Source organism: Mesoplodon densirostris, chromosome 4, assembly GCF_025265405.1.
Source record: "Mesoplodon densirostris isolate mMesDen1 chromosome 4, mMesDen1 primary haplotype, whole genome shotgun sequence".
NCBI lineage: Eukaryota > Metazoa > Chordata > Mammalia > Artiodactyla > Ziphiidae > Mesoplodon > Mesoplodon densirostris.
This window is the reverse complement of record NC_082664.1, coordinates 114,388,664-114,403,851: the sequence shown is the minus strand read 5'-3', so window position 1 is coordinate 114,403,851 and position 15,188 is coordinate 114,388,664.

The window sequence follows — 15,188 nt, the reverse complement described above, 5'->3', positions numbered from 1 at the left end:
GAATGAAGCCATGAGCCACACAAGACTCCAGTTTACCTGACCTTCTTGAACCCACCTATGGTGGCATTTCATGAAAGAAGCATGAACATGGAGTGTAGGAGATATGCCCTTGGTCTTAAGAGACCCATACCCTGCTACTGTTCTCAGGATCTTTCCCTCTGGACCCAGATCCATAGCTTTTCACGAAGGACTCGCTGTATAGGAAACCACCAATTTCCACTTTCAATGAAGCTATGAATGACAGAAGACTCCTAAATAGCTGACCCACTTGTACCCACCTGTGGAAGCGACTCATCAATGAGGCGTGAACATGGAGTGCAGGACAGAGGACCTTGGTCTTAGGAGGCCAATATCATGCTGCTGTTCTCAGTAACTGCCCCTCTGGGCCCAGACCCGTAGGCTTGCCCGAAGGGCTGGGTGTATAGGAAACCACCAATTTCCTCTTTCAATGAAGCCATGAGCCAGTGAAGAGTCCAGTTTCGCTGCACCTCTTGCACCCACTTACGAAGGCGCTTCATGAAGGAGGTGAGATAATGGAGTGCAGGAGAGATGCCCTTGGTCTTAGGGGGCCCAGACTATGATGATGTTCTCAGGCGCTGTCCCTCTGGGTCCAGACCCCTAGCATTGCCCTAAAGGGTGGGTGTATAGCAATCCACCAATTTCCTCTTCAAATGAAGCCATGAGCCACACAAGGCTTCAGTTTTTCTGACCGTCTTGAACTCAACTATGAAGGCTTTTGTTGAAGAAGGCATGAACATGGAGTGCTGGAGAGATGCACCTGGTCTTAAGAGGCCCATTCCCTGCTGCTGTTCTCAGGAGCTGCCCCTCTGGACCCAGAACCATAGCCTTGCCCAAAGCGCAGGCTCTATAGGAAACCACAAATTTCCTCTTTAAAATGAGTTATGAAATAGAGCAGACACAAGAATACCTGACCCTCTAGCACCCACTTGTGGAAGCGACTCATCAATGAGGCATTAAAATGGAGTGAAGGAGATGCACTTAGTCTTAAGAGGCCCAGACACAGCTGCATTTCTCAGGAGCAACCACTCTGGACCCAGACCGATAGCCTTGACAGAAGGGCTAGGTTTATATGAAACCACCAATTTCCTCTTTGAAAGAAGCCATGAGCCACAGAAAACTCCCGTTTAACTGATCCATTTCCCCAACTATGAAGGTGCTTCATGAAGAAGGCGTGTACATGGAGTGAAGGGGAGATGCCCTTGGACTTAGGAGGTCCAGCCCCTGCTGCTGTTCTCAGGATCTGTCCCTCTGGACCCAGATCCATAGCCTCTCACGAAGGATTCACTGTATAGGAAACCACCAATTTCCACTTTCAATGAAGCTATGAATGACAGAAGACTCCTGAATAGCTGACCCACTTGAACCCACCTGTGGAAGCGACTCATCAATGAGGAGTGAACATGGAGTGCAGGACAGATGGCTTTGGTCTTAGGAGGCCAATACCATGCTGCTGTTCTCAGTAACTGCCCCTCTGGGCCCAGACCCATAGCCTTGCCCAAAAGGCTGGGTGTATAGGAAACCACCAATTTCCTCTTTCAATGAAGCCATGAGCCAGTGAAGACTCCAGTTTAGCTGACCCTCTTGCACCCACCTACGAAGGCGCTTCATGAATGAGGTGAGAAAATGGAGTGCAGGACAGATGCTCTTGGTCTTAGGAGGCCCAGACCATGGTGATGCTCTCAGTAGCTGCCCCTCTGAGTCCAGACCGCTAGCATTGCCTGAAGGGCTGGGTGTATAGGAATCCAACAATTTCTCTTTCAATGAAGCCAGGAGTCAGTGAAGACTCCAGTTTAGCTGAAACTCTTGCACCTACCTACGAAGGCGCTTCATGAAGGAGGCGTGTACATGGAGTGCAGGGGAGATGCCCTTGGTCTTTGGAAGCCCAGCCCCTGCTGCAGTTTCAAGGAGCTGCCCCTCTGGACCCAGACCCAGAGCCTTGCCCGAAGGGCTGGCTGTATAGGAAAACAACAATTTCCTCTTCCAATGAAGTTATGAAACATAGCAGACTCCAGAATAGATGATGCACTTGCACCCACCTGTGGAAGCGACTCATCAATGAGGTGTGAACATGGAGTGCAGGAGAGATACCCTTGGACTTAGGAGGCCCAGCGCCTGCTGCTGTTCTCAGGAGCTGCCCATCTGGACCCAGATCCATAGCCTTGCTCGAAGGGCTGGCTCTATAGGAAACCACCAAATTCCTCTTTCAATGGAGTTATGAAATAGAGCAGACTCCAGAATAGCAGTCCCTCTTGCACCCACCTATGGATGTGACTCATCATTGAGGCCTGAACATGGAGTGCAGGACAGATGCTGTTGTTCTTCGGAGGCCCAGACCATGCTGATGTTCTCAAGACCTGCCCCTCTGGTCCCAGAACCATATCCTTTCCCTAAGGCCTGGGTGTATAGGAAACCAGTAATTTCCTCCTTCAATGAAGCCATGAGCCACACAAGACTCCAGTTTATCTGAAACACTTGAACGTACCTATGGAGGCATTTCATGAAAGAGGCATGAACATGGAGTGAAGGACAGAAGCCCTTGGTATTATGAGGCCCATCACCTGCTGCCATTTGCAGGAGCTGCCCTTCGGAACCCAGACCCCTAGTCTTGCCCGAAGGGCTGACTGTATAGGAAACCACCAATTTCCTCTTTCAATGAAGTTATGAAACATAGCAGACTCCAGAATACATGACGCACTTGAACCTACCTGTGGAAGCGACTCATCAATGACGTGTGAACATGGAGTGCAAGAGAGATGCCCTTGGTCTCAGGAGGCCCAGCCCCTGCTGCTGTTCTCAGGAGCTGCCCCTCTGGACCTGGACCCATAGCCTTGCCCGAAGGGCTGGCTGTATAGGACACACCAATTTCCTCTTTGAAAGAAGCCATGAGCCGCAAAAACTCCAGTTTAACTGACCCATTGCCCCCACCTATGAAGGTGCTTCATGAAGGAGGCGTGAACATGGAGGTCAGGAGAGATGCCCTTGGTCTGAGGACGCCCAGCCCCTGCTGCTGTTCTAAGGAGCTGACCCTCTGGACCCAGACCCATAGCCTTGCCCGAAGGCCTGGCTCTATAGGAAACCACCCAATTCATCTTTCAATGGAGTTGTGAAATACAGCACTCTCCAGAATAGCTGTCCCTCTTGCACCCACCTGTGGAAACGACTCATCAATGAGGCGTGAAAATGGGGTGCAAGACATGCCTTTGGTCTTAGGAGGCCCAGACACTGCTCCTGTTCCCTGGAGCTGCCCCTCTGGACACAGATCCATAACCTTGCCCAAAGGGCTGTGTGTATAGGAAACCACCAATTTCCTCTTTGAATAAAGCCATGAGGCACACAAGGCTCCAGTTTACCTGACGCTCTTGAACCCACCTATGGTGGCATTTTATGAAAGAAGCATGAACATGGAGTGTAGGGGATATGCCCTTGGTCTTAAGAGACCCATACCCTGCTGCTGTTCTCAGGATCTGTCCCTCTGGACCCAGATCCATAGCCTTTCACGAAGGACTCGCTGTATAGGAAACCACCAATTTCCACTTTCAATGAAGCTATGAATGACAGAAGACTCCTGAATAGCTGACCCACTTGCACCCACCTGTGGAAGCGACTCATCAATGAGGCGTGAACGTGGAGTGCAGGACAGATGGCCTTGGTCTTAGGAGGCCAATACCATGCTGCTGTTCTCAGTAACTGCCCCTCTGGGCCCAGACCCATAGGCTTGCCCGAAGGGCAGGGTGTATAGGAAACCACCAATTTCTCTTTCAATGAAGCCATGAGCCAGTGAAGACTCCAGTTTAGCTGAAACTCTTGCACCTACCTATGAAGGCGCTTCATGAAGGAGGCGAGAAAATGGAGTGCAGGAGAGATGCCCTTGGCCTTAGGAGGCCCAGACTATGCTGATGCTCTCAGGAGCTGCCCCTCTCGGTCCAGATCCCTTGCATTGCCCGAAAGCCTGGGTGTATAGGCATCCACCAATTTCCTCTTCGAATGAAGCCATGAGCCACACAAGGCTCCAGTATATCTGACCCTGTTGAACTCACCTATGAAGGCATTTGTTGAAGGAGGCGTGAACATGGAGTGCCGGAGCGATGCCCTTGGTCTTAGGAGGCCCATCCCCTGCTGCTGTTCTCAGGAGCTGCCCCTCTGGACCCAGAACCATAGCCTTGCCCAAAGGGCAGGCTCTATAGGAAACCACCAATTTCCTCTTTCAATGGAGTTATGAAATAGAGCAGACTCCAGAATAGCTGACCCTCTTGCACCCACTTGTGGAAGCGACTCTTCAATGAGGCATATAAATGGAGTGCAGGAGATGCCCTTGGTCTTATGAGGCCCAGACACTGCTGCAGTTCTCAGGAGCTACCCCTCTGGACTCAGACCCATAGCCTTGCCAGTAGGGCTAAGTTTATAGGAAACCACCAATTTCCTCTTTGAAAGAAGCCATGAGCCACAAAAATCTCCAGTTTAACTGACCCATTGCCCCCAAGTATGAAGGTGCTTCATGAAGGAGGCGTGTACCTGGAGTGCAGGGGAGATGCCCTTGGTCTTAGGAAGCCCAGCCCCTGCTGCAGTTTCAAGGAGCTGCCCCTCTGGACCCAGGCCCATCGCCTTGCCCGAAGGGCTGGCTGTATAGGAAAACAACAGTTTCCTCTTTCAATGAAGTTATGAAACATAGCAGACTCCAGAATAGATGACACACTTGCACCCAGCTGTGGAAGCGACTCATCAATGAGGTGTGAACATGGAGTGCAAGAGAGATGCCCTTGGTCTTAGGAGGCCTAGCCCCTGCTGCTGTTCTCAGGAGCTGCCCCTCTGGACCCGGACACATAGCCTTGCCCGAAGGGCTGGCTCTATAGGAAACCACCCAATTCCTCTTTCAATGGAGTTGTGAAATAGAGCACATTCCAAAATAGCTGTCCCTCTTGCAGCCACTTGTGGAAGCGACTCATCAATGAGGCATGAACATGGAGTGCAGGACACATGCCCTTGGTCTTATGAGGCCAATACCATGCTGCTGTTCTCAGTAACTGCCCCTCTGGGCCCAGACCCATAGCCTTGCCCGAAGGGTTGGGTGTATAGGAAACCACCAATTTCCTCTTTCAATGAAGCCATGAGCCAGTGAAGTCTCCAGCTTAGCTGACCCTCTTGCACCCACTTACGAAGGCACTTCATGAAGGAGGCGAGAAAATGGAGTTCAGGAGAGATGCCCTTGGTCTTAGGAGGCCCAGCCCCTGCTGCCTTTCTCAGGAGCTGCCCCTCTGGACCCAGACCCATAGCCAAGCCCGAAGGGCTGGCTCTATAGGAAACCACCAAATTCCTCTTTCAATGGAGTTATGAAATAGAGCAGACTCCAGAATAGCTGTCCCTCTTGCACCCACCTGTGGATGTGACTCATCAATGAGGAGTGAACATGGAGTGCAGGACAGATGCTCTTGTACTTAGGAGGCCCAGACCATGTTGATGTTCTCAAGAGCTGCCCCTCTGGTACCAGAACTCTATCCTTTCCCTAAGGCATGGGTGTATAGGAAACCAGTAATTTCCTCCTTCAATGAAGCCATGAGCCACACAAGACTCCAGTTTATCTGACTCTCTTCAACGTACCTTTGGAGGCATTTCATGAAAGAAGCGTGAACATGTAGTGCAGAAGAGAAGCCCTTGGTCTTATGAGGCACATCCCCTGCTGCTGTTCGCAGGAGCTGCCCCTCTGTACCCAGAACCATAGTCTTGCCCGAAGGACTGGCTGTATAGGAAACCACCAATTTCCTCTTTCAATGAAGTTATGAAACATAGCAGACTCCAGAATAGATGACGCACTTGCACCCACCTGTGGAAGCGACTCATCAATGAGGTGAGAACATGGAGTGCAGGAGATGCCCTTGGTCTTAGGAGGCCCAGGCCCTCCTGCTGTTCTCAGGGGCTGCCCATCTGGACACAGACCCATAGCCTGGCCCAAACGGCTGGGTGTATAGGATACCACCAATTTCCTCTTTGAATGAAGCCATGGGCCAGACAAGACTCCAGTATATCTGACCCTCTTGAACCCACCCATTGGGGCATTTCATGAAAGAAGTATGAACATGGAGTGCAGGAGATATGCCCTTGGTCATAAGAGACCCATACCCTGCTGCTGTTCTCAGGAGCTGCCCCTCTGGAGCGAGACCCATAGCCTTGCCCGAAGGACTGGCTGTATAGGAAACCACCAATTTCCACTTTCAATGAAGTGATGAATGACAGAAGACTCCAGAATAGCTGACCTATTTGCACCCACCTGTGGAAGCAACTCATCAATGAGGCATGAACATGGAGTGCAGGACAGATGGCCTTGGTCTTAGGAGGCCAATACCATGCTGCTGTTCCCAGTAACTGCCCCTCTGTGCCCAGACCCATAGCCTTTCCCGAAGGGTTGTGTGGATAGGAAACCACCAATTACCTCTTTCAATGAAGCCATGAGCCAGTGAAGACTCCAGCTTAGCTGACCCTCTTGCATCCTCCTATGAAGGCACTTCATGAAGGAGGCGAGAAAATGGAGTGCAGGAGAGATGCCCTTGGACTTAGGAGGCCCAGCGCCTGCTGCTGTTCTCAGGAGCTGCCCATCTGGACCCAGACTGATAGCCTTGCTCGAAGGGCTGGCTCTATAGGAAACCACCAAATTCCTCTTTCAATGGAGTTATGAAATAGAGCAGACTCCAGAATAGTGCTCCCTCTTGCACCCACCTATGGATGTGATTCATCATTGAGGCTTGAACATGGAGTGCAGCACAGATGCCGTTGTTCTTCGGAGGCCCAGACCATGCTGATGTTCTCAAGACCTGCCCCTCTGGTCCCAGAACCATATCCTTTCCCTAAGGCCTGGGTGTATAGGAAACCAGTAATTTCCTCCTTCAATGAAGCCATGAGCCACACAAGACTCCAGTTTATCTGAAACTCTTGAACGTACCTATGGAGGCATTTCATGAAAGAGGCAAGAACATGGAGTGGAGGACAGAAGCACTTAGTATTATGAGGCCTATACATTGCTGCCATTTGCAGGAGCTACCCCTCTGAACCCAGATCCCTAGTCTTGCCCGAAGGGCTGGCTGTATAGGAAACCACCAATTTCCTCTTTCAATGAAGTTATGAAACATAGCAGACTCCAGAATACATGACGCCCTTGAACCCACCTGTGGAAGCGACTCATCAATGACGTGTGAACATGGAGTGCAAGAGAGATGCCCTTGGTCTAAGGAGACCCAGCCCCTGATGCTGTTCTCAGGAGCTGACCCTCTGGACCCAGACCCATAGCCTTGCCCGAAGGGCTGGCTCTATAGGAAACCACCCAATTCATCTTTCAATGGAGTTGTGAAATACAGCACTCTCCAGAATAGCTGTCCCTCTTGCACCCACCTGTGGAAACGACTCATCAATGAGGCGTGAAAATGGAGTGCAAGAGATGCCTTTGGTCTTAGGAGGCCCAGACACTGCTCCTGTTCTCTGGAGCTGCCCCTCTGGACACAGATCCATAACGTTGCCCAAAGGGCTGTGTGTATAGGAAACCACCAATTTCCTCTTTGAATGAAGCCATGAGCCACACAAGACTCCAGTTTACCTGACGCTCTTGAGCCCACCTATGGTGGCATTTCATGAAAGAAGCATGAACATGGAGTGTAGGGGATATGCCCTTGGTCTTAAGAGACCCATACCCCGCTGCTGTTCTCAGGATCTGTCCCTCTGGACCCAGATCCATAGCCTTTCACGAAGGACTCACTGTATAGGAAACCACCAATTTCCACTTTCAATGAAGCTATGAATGACAGAAGACTCCTGAATTGCTTACCCACTTGCCTCCACCTGTGGAAGCGACTCATCAATGAGGCGTGAACGTGGAGTGCAGGACAGATGGCCTTGGTCTTAGGAGGCCAATACCATGCTGCTGTTCTCAGTAACTGCCCCTCTGGGCCCAGACCCATAGGCTTGCCCGAAGGGCAGGGTGTATAGGAAACCACCAATTTCTCTTTCAATGAAGCCATGAGCCAGTGAAGACTCCAGTTTAGCTGAAACTCTTGCACCTACCTCTGAAGGCGCTTCATGAAGGAGGCGAGAAAATGGAGTGCAGGAGAGATATCCTTGGTCTTAGGAGGCCCAGACTATGCTGATGCTCTCAGGAGCAGCCCCTCTCGGTCCAGATACCTTGCATTGCCCAAAAGCCTGGGTGTATAGGCATCCACCAATTTCCTCTTCGAATGAAGCCATGAGCCACACAAGGCGCCCGTTTATCTCACCCTGTTGAACTCACCTATGAAGGCATTTGTTGAAGGAGGCGTGAACATGGAGTGCCGGAGCGATGCCCTTGGTCTTAGGAGGCCCATCCCCTGCTGCTGTTCTCAGAAGCTGCCCCTCTGGACCCAGAACCATAGCCTTGCCCAAAGGGCAGGCTCTATAGGAAACCACCAATTTCCTCTTTCAATGGAGTTATGAAATAGAGCCTACTCCAGAATAGCTGACCCTCTTGCACCCATTTGTGGAAGCGACTCTTCAATGAGGCATATAACTGGAGTGCAGGAGATGCCCTTGGTCTTATGAGGCCCAGACACTGCTGCAGTTCTCAGGAGCTACCCCTCTGGACTCAGACCCATAGCCTTGCCAGTAGGGCTAAGTTTATAGGAAACCACCAATTTCCTCTTTGAAAGAAGCCATGAGCCACAAAAATCTGCAGCTTAACTGACCCATTGCCCCCAAGTATGAAGGTGCTTCATGAAGGAGGCGTGTACCTGGAATGCAGGGGAGATGCCCGTGGTCTTAGGAAGCCCAGCCCCTGCTGAAGTTTCAAGGAGCTGCCCCTCTGGACCCAGACCCATAGCCTTGCCCGAAGGGCTGGCTGTATAGGAAAACAACAATTTCCTCTTTCAATGAAGTTATGAAACATAGCAGACTCCAGAAGAGATGATGCACTTGCACCCACCTGTGGAAGCGACAAATCAATGACGTGTGAACATGGAGTGCAAGAGAGATGCCCTTGGTCTTAGGAGGCCAAGAACCTGCTGCTGTTCTCAGGAGCTGACCCTCTGGACCCAGACCCATAGCCTTGACCGAAGGGCTGGCTCTATAGGAAACCACCCAATTCATCTTTCAATGGAGTTGTGAAATACAGCAGTCTCCAGAATAGCTGTCCCTCTTGCACCCACCTCTGGAAACGACTAATCAATGAGGCGTGAAAATGGAGTGCAAGAGATGCCTTTGGTCTTAGGAGGCCCAGACACTGCTCCTGTTCCCTGGAGCTGCCCCTCTGGACACAGATCCATAACCTTGCCCAAAGGGCTGTGTGTATAGGAAAGCACCAATTTCCTCTTTGAATGAAGCCATGAGCCACACAAGACTCCAGTTTACCTGACCTTCTTGAACCCACCTATGGTGGCATTTCATGAAAGAAGCATGAACATGGAGTGTAGGAGATATGCCCTTGGTCTTAAGAGACCCATACCCTGCTACTGTTCTCAGGATCTTTCCCTCTGGACCCAGATCCATAGCTTTTCACGAAGGACTCGCTGTATAGGAAACCACCAATTTCCACTTTCAATGAAGCTATGAATGACAGAAGACTCCTGAATAGCTGACCCACTTGTACCCACCTGTGGAAGCGACTCATCAATGAGGCGTGAACATGGAGTGCAGGACAGAGGACCTTGGTCTTAGGAGGCCAATATCATGCTGCTGTTCTCAGTAACTGCCCCTCTGGGCCCAGACCCGTAGGCTTGCCCGAAGGGCTGGGTGTATAGGAAACCACCAATTTCCTCTTTCAATGAAGCCATGAGCCAGTGAAGAGTCCAGTTTCGCTGCACCTCTTGCACCCACTTACGAAGGCGCTTCATGAAGGAGGTGAGATAATGGAGTGCAGGAGAGATGCCCTTGGTCTTAGGGGGCCCAGACTATGATGATGTTCTCAGGCGCTGTCCCTCTGGGTCCAGACCCCTAGCATTGCCCTAAAGGGTGGGTGTATAGCAATCCACCAATTTCCTCTTCAAATGAAGCCATGAGCCACACAAGGCTTCAGTTTTTCTGACCGTCTTGAACTCAACTATGAAGGCTTTTGTTGAAGAAGGCATGAACATGGAGTGCTGGAGAGATGCACCTGGTCTTAAGAGGCCCATTCCCTGCTGCTGTTCTCAGGAGCTGCCCCTCTGGACCCAGAACCATAGCCTTGCCCAAAGCGCAGGCTCTATAGGAAACCACAAATTTCCTCTTTAAAATGAGTTATGAAATAGAGCAGACACAAGAATACCTGACCCTCTAGCACCCACTTGTGGAAGCGACTCATCAATGAGGCATTAAAATGGAGTGAAGGAGATGCACTTAGTCTTAAGAGGCCCAGACACAGCTGCATTTCTCAGGAGCAACCACTCTGGACCCAGACCGATAGCCTTGACAGAAGGGCTAGGTTTATATGAAACCACCAATTTCCTCTTTGAAAGAAGCCATGAGCCACAGAAAACTCCCGTTTAACTGATCCATTTCCCCAACTATGAAGGTGCTTCATGAAGAAGGCGTGTACATGGAGTGAAGGGGAGATGCCCTTGGACTTAGGAGGTCCAGCCCCTGCTGCTGTTCTCAGGATCTGTCCCTCTGGACCCAGATCCATAGCCTCTCACGAAGGATTCACTGTATAGGAAACCACCAATTTCCACTTTCAATGAAGCTATGAATGACAGAAGACTCCTGAATAGCTGACCCACTTGAACCCACCTTTGGAAGCGACTCATCAATGAGGAGTGAACATGGAGTGCAGGACAGATGGCTTTGGTCTTAGGAGGCCAATACCATGCTGCTGTTCTCAGTAACTGCCCCTCTGGGCCCAGACCCGTAGGCTTGCCCGAAGGGCTGGGTGTATAGGAAACCACCAATTTCCTCTTTCAATGAAGCCATGAGCCAGTGAAGAGTCCAGTTTCGCTGCACCTCTTGCACCCACTTACGAAGGCGCTTCATGAATGAGGTGAGAAAATGGAGTGCAGGACAGATGCTCTTGGTCTTAGGAGGCCCAGACCATGGTGATGCTCTCAGTAGCTGCCCCTCTGAGTCCAGACCGCTAGCATTGCCTGAAGGGCTGGGTGTATAGGAATCCAACAATTTCTCTTTCAATGAAGCCAGGAGTCAGTGAAGTCTCCAGTTTAGCTGAAACTCTTGCACCTACCTACGAAGGCGCTTCATGAAGGAGGCGTGTACATGGAGTGCAGGGGAGATGCCCTTGGTCTTTGGAAGCCCAGCCCCTGCTGCAGTTTCAAGGAGCTGCCCCTCTGGACCCAGACCCAGAGCCTTGCCTGAAGGGCTGGCTGTATAGGAAAACAAAAATTTCCTCTTCCAATGAAGTTATGAAACATAGCAGACTCCAGAATAGATGATGCACTTGCACCCACCTGTGGAAGCGACTCATCAATGAGGTGTGAACATGGAGTGCAGGAGAGATACCCTTGGACTTAGGAGGCCCAGCGCCTGCTGCTGTTCTCAGGAGCTGCCCATCTGGACCCAGATCCATAGCCTTGCTCGAAGGGCTGGCTCTATAGGAAACCACCAAATTCCTCTTTCAATGGAGTTATGAAATAGAGCAGACTCCAGAATAGCAGTCCCTCTTGCACCCACCTATGGATGTGACTCATCATTGAGGCCTGAACATGGAGTGCAGGAGAGATGCTGTTGTTCTTCGGAGGCCCAGACCATGCTGATGTTCTCAAGACCTGCCCCTCTGGTCCCAGAACCATATCCTTTCCCTAAGGCCTGGGTGTATAGGAAACCAGTAATTTCCTCCTTCAATGAAGCCATGAGCCACACAAGACTCCAGTTTATCTGAAACACTTGAACGTACCTATGGAGGCATTTCATGAAAGAGGCATGAACATGGAGTGAAGGACAGAAGCCCTTGGTATTATGAGGCCCATCACCTGCTGCCATTTGCAGGAGCTGCCCTTCTGAACCCAGAGCCCTAGTCTTGCCCGAAGGGCTGGCTGTATAGGAAACCACCAATTTCCTCTTTCAATGAAGTTATGAAACATAGCAGACTCCAGAATACATGACGCACTTGAACCTACCTGTGGAAGCGACTCATCAATGACGTGTGAACATAGAGTGCAAGAGAGATGCCCTTGGTCTCAGGAGGCCCAGCCCCTGCTGCTGTTCTCAGGAGCTGCCCCTATGGACCTGGACCCATAGCCTTGCCCGAAGGGCTGGCTGTATAGGACACACCAATTTCCTCTTTGAAAGAAGCCATGAGCCGCAAAAACTCCAGTTTAACTGACCCATTGCCCCCACCTATGAAGGTGCTTCATGAAGGAGGCGTGAACATGGAGGTCAGGAGAGATGCCCTTGGTCTGAGGACGCCCAGCCCCTGCTGCTGTTCTAAGGAGCTGACCCTCAGGACCCAGACCCATAGCCTTGCCCGAAGGCCTGGCTCTATAGGAAACCACCCAATTCATCTTTCAATGCAGTTGTGAAATACAGCAGTCTCCAGAATAGCTGTCCCTCTTGCACCTACCTGTGGAAACGACTCATCAATGAGGCGTGAAAATGGAGTGCAAGACATGCCTTTGGTCTTAGGAGGCCCAGACACTGCTCTTGTTCCCTGGAGCTGCCCCTCTGGACACAGATCCATAACCTTGCCCAAAGGGCTGTGTGTATAGGAAACCACCAATTTCCTCTTTGAATAAAGCCATGAGGCACACAAGGCTCCAGTTTACCTGACGCTCTTGAACCCACCTATGGTGGCATTTCATGAAAGAAGCATGAACATGGAGTGTAGGGGATATGCCCTTGGTCTTAAGAGACCCATACCCTGCTGCTGTTCTCAGGATCTGTCCCTCTGGACCCAGATCCATAGCCTTTCACGAAGGACTCACTGTATAGGAAACCACCAATTTCCACTTTCAATGAAGCTATGAATGACAGAAGAGTCCTGAATTGCTTACCCACTTGCCCCCACCTGTGGAAGCGACTCATCAATGAGGCGTGAACGTGGAGTGCAGGACAGATGGCCTTGGTCTTAGGAGGCCAATACCATGCTGCTGTTCTCAGTAACTGCCCCTCTGGTCCCAGACCCATAGGCTTGCCCGAAGGGCAGGGTGTATAGGAAACCACCAATTTCTCTTTCAATGAAGCCATGAGCCAGTGAAGACTCCAGTTTAGCTGAAACTCTTGCACCTACCTCTGAAGGCGCTTCATGAAGGAGGCGAAAAAATGGAGTGCAGGAGAGATATCCTTGGTCTTAGGAGGCCCAGACTATGCTGATGCTCTCAGGAGCAGCCCCTCTCGGTCTAGATACCTTGCATTGCCCAAAAGCCTGGGTGTATAGGCATCCACCAATTTCCTCTTCGAATGAAGCCATGAGCCACACAAGGCGCCCGTTTATCTCACCCTGTTGAACTCACCTATGAAGGCATTTGTTGAAGGAGGCGTGAACATGGAGTGCCGGAGCGATGCCCTTGGTCTTAGGAGGCCCATTCCCTGCTGCTGTTCTCAGAAGCTGCCCCTCTGGACCCAGAACCATAGCCTTGCCCAAAGGGCAGGCTCTATAGGAAACCACCAATTTCCTCTTTCAATGGAGTTATGAAATAGAGCCGACTCCAGAATAGCTGACCCTCTTGCACCCATTTGTGGAAGCGACTCTTCAATGAGGCATATAACTGGAGTGCAGGAGATGCCCTTGGTCTTATGAGGCCCAGACACTGCTGCAGTTCTCAGGAGCTACCCCTCTGGACTCAGACCCATAGGCTTGCCAGTAGGGCTAAGTTTATAGGAAACCACCAATTTCCTCTTTGAAAGAAGCCATGAGCCACAAAAATCTGCAGCTTAACTGACCCATTGCCCCCAAGTATGAAGGTGCTTCATGAAGGAGGCGTGTACCTGGAGTGCAGGGGAGATGCCCGTGGTCTTAGGAAGCCCAGCCCCTGCTGCAGTTTCAAGGAGCTGCCCCTCTGGACCCAGACCCATAGCCTTGCCCGAAGGGCTGGCTGTATAGGAAAACAACAATTTCCTCTTTCAATGAAGTTATGAAACATAGCAGACTCCAGAAGAGATGATGCACTTGCACCCACCTGTGGAAGCGACAAATCAATGACGTGTGAACATGGAGTGCAAGAGAGATGCCCTTGGTCTTAGGAGGCCAAGAACCTGCTGCTGTTCTCAGGAGCTGACCCTCTGGACCCAGACCCATAGCCTTGACCGAAGGGCTGGCTCTATAGGAAACCACCCAATTCATCTTTCAATGGAGTTGTGAAATACAGCAGTCTCCAGAATAGCTGTCCCTCTTGCACCCACCTCTGGAAACGACTAATCAATGAGGCGTGAAAATGGAGTGCAAGAGATGCCTTTGGTCTTAGGAGGCCCAGACACTGCTCCTGTTCCCTGGAGCTGCCCCTCTGGACACAGATCCATAACCTTGCCCAAAGGGCTGTGTGTATAGGAAAGCACCAATTTCCTCTTTGAATGAAGCCATGAGCCACACAAGACTCCAGTTTACCTGACCTTCTTGAACCCACCTATGGTGGCATTTCATGAAAGAAGCATGAACATGGAGTGTAGGAGATATGCCCTTGGTCTTAAGAGACCCATACCCTGCTACTGTTCTCAGGATCTTTCCCTCTGGACCCAGATCCATAGCTTTTCACGAAGGACTCGCTGTATAGGAAACCACCAATTTCCACTTTCAATGAAGCTATGAATGACAGAAGACTCCTGAATAGCTGACCCACTTGCACCCACCTGTGGAAGCGACTCATCAATGAGGCGTGAACATGGAGTGCAGGACAGAGGACCTTGGTCTTAGGAGGCCAATATCATGCTGCTGTTCTCAGTAACTGCCCCTCTGGGCCCAGACCCGTAGGCTTGCCCGAAGGGCTGGGTGTATAGGAAACCACCAATTTCCTCTTTCAATGAAGCCATGAGCCAGTGAAGAGTCCAGTTTCGCTGCACCTCTTGCACCCACTTACGAAGGCGCTTCATGAAGGAGGTGAGATAATGGAGTGCAGGAGAGATGCCCTTGGTCTTAGGGGGCCCAGACTATGATGATGTTCTCAGGCGCTGTCCCTCTGGGTCCAGACCCCTAGCATTGCCCTAAAGGGTGGGTGTATAGCAATCCACCAATTTCCTCTTCAAATGAAGCCATGAGCCACACAAGGCTTCAGTTTTTCTGACCGTCTTGAACTCAACTCTGAAGG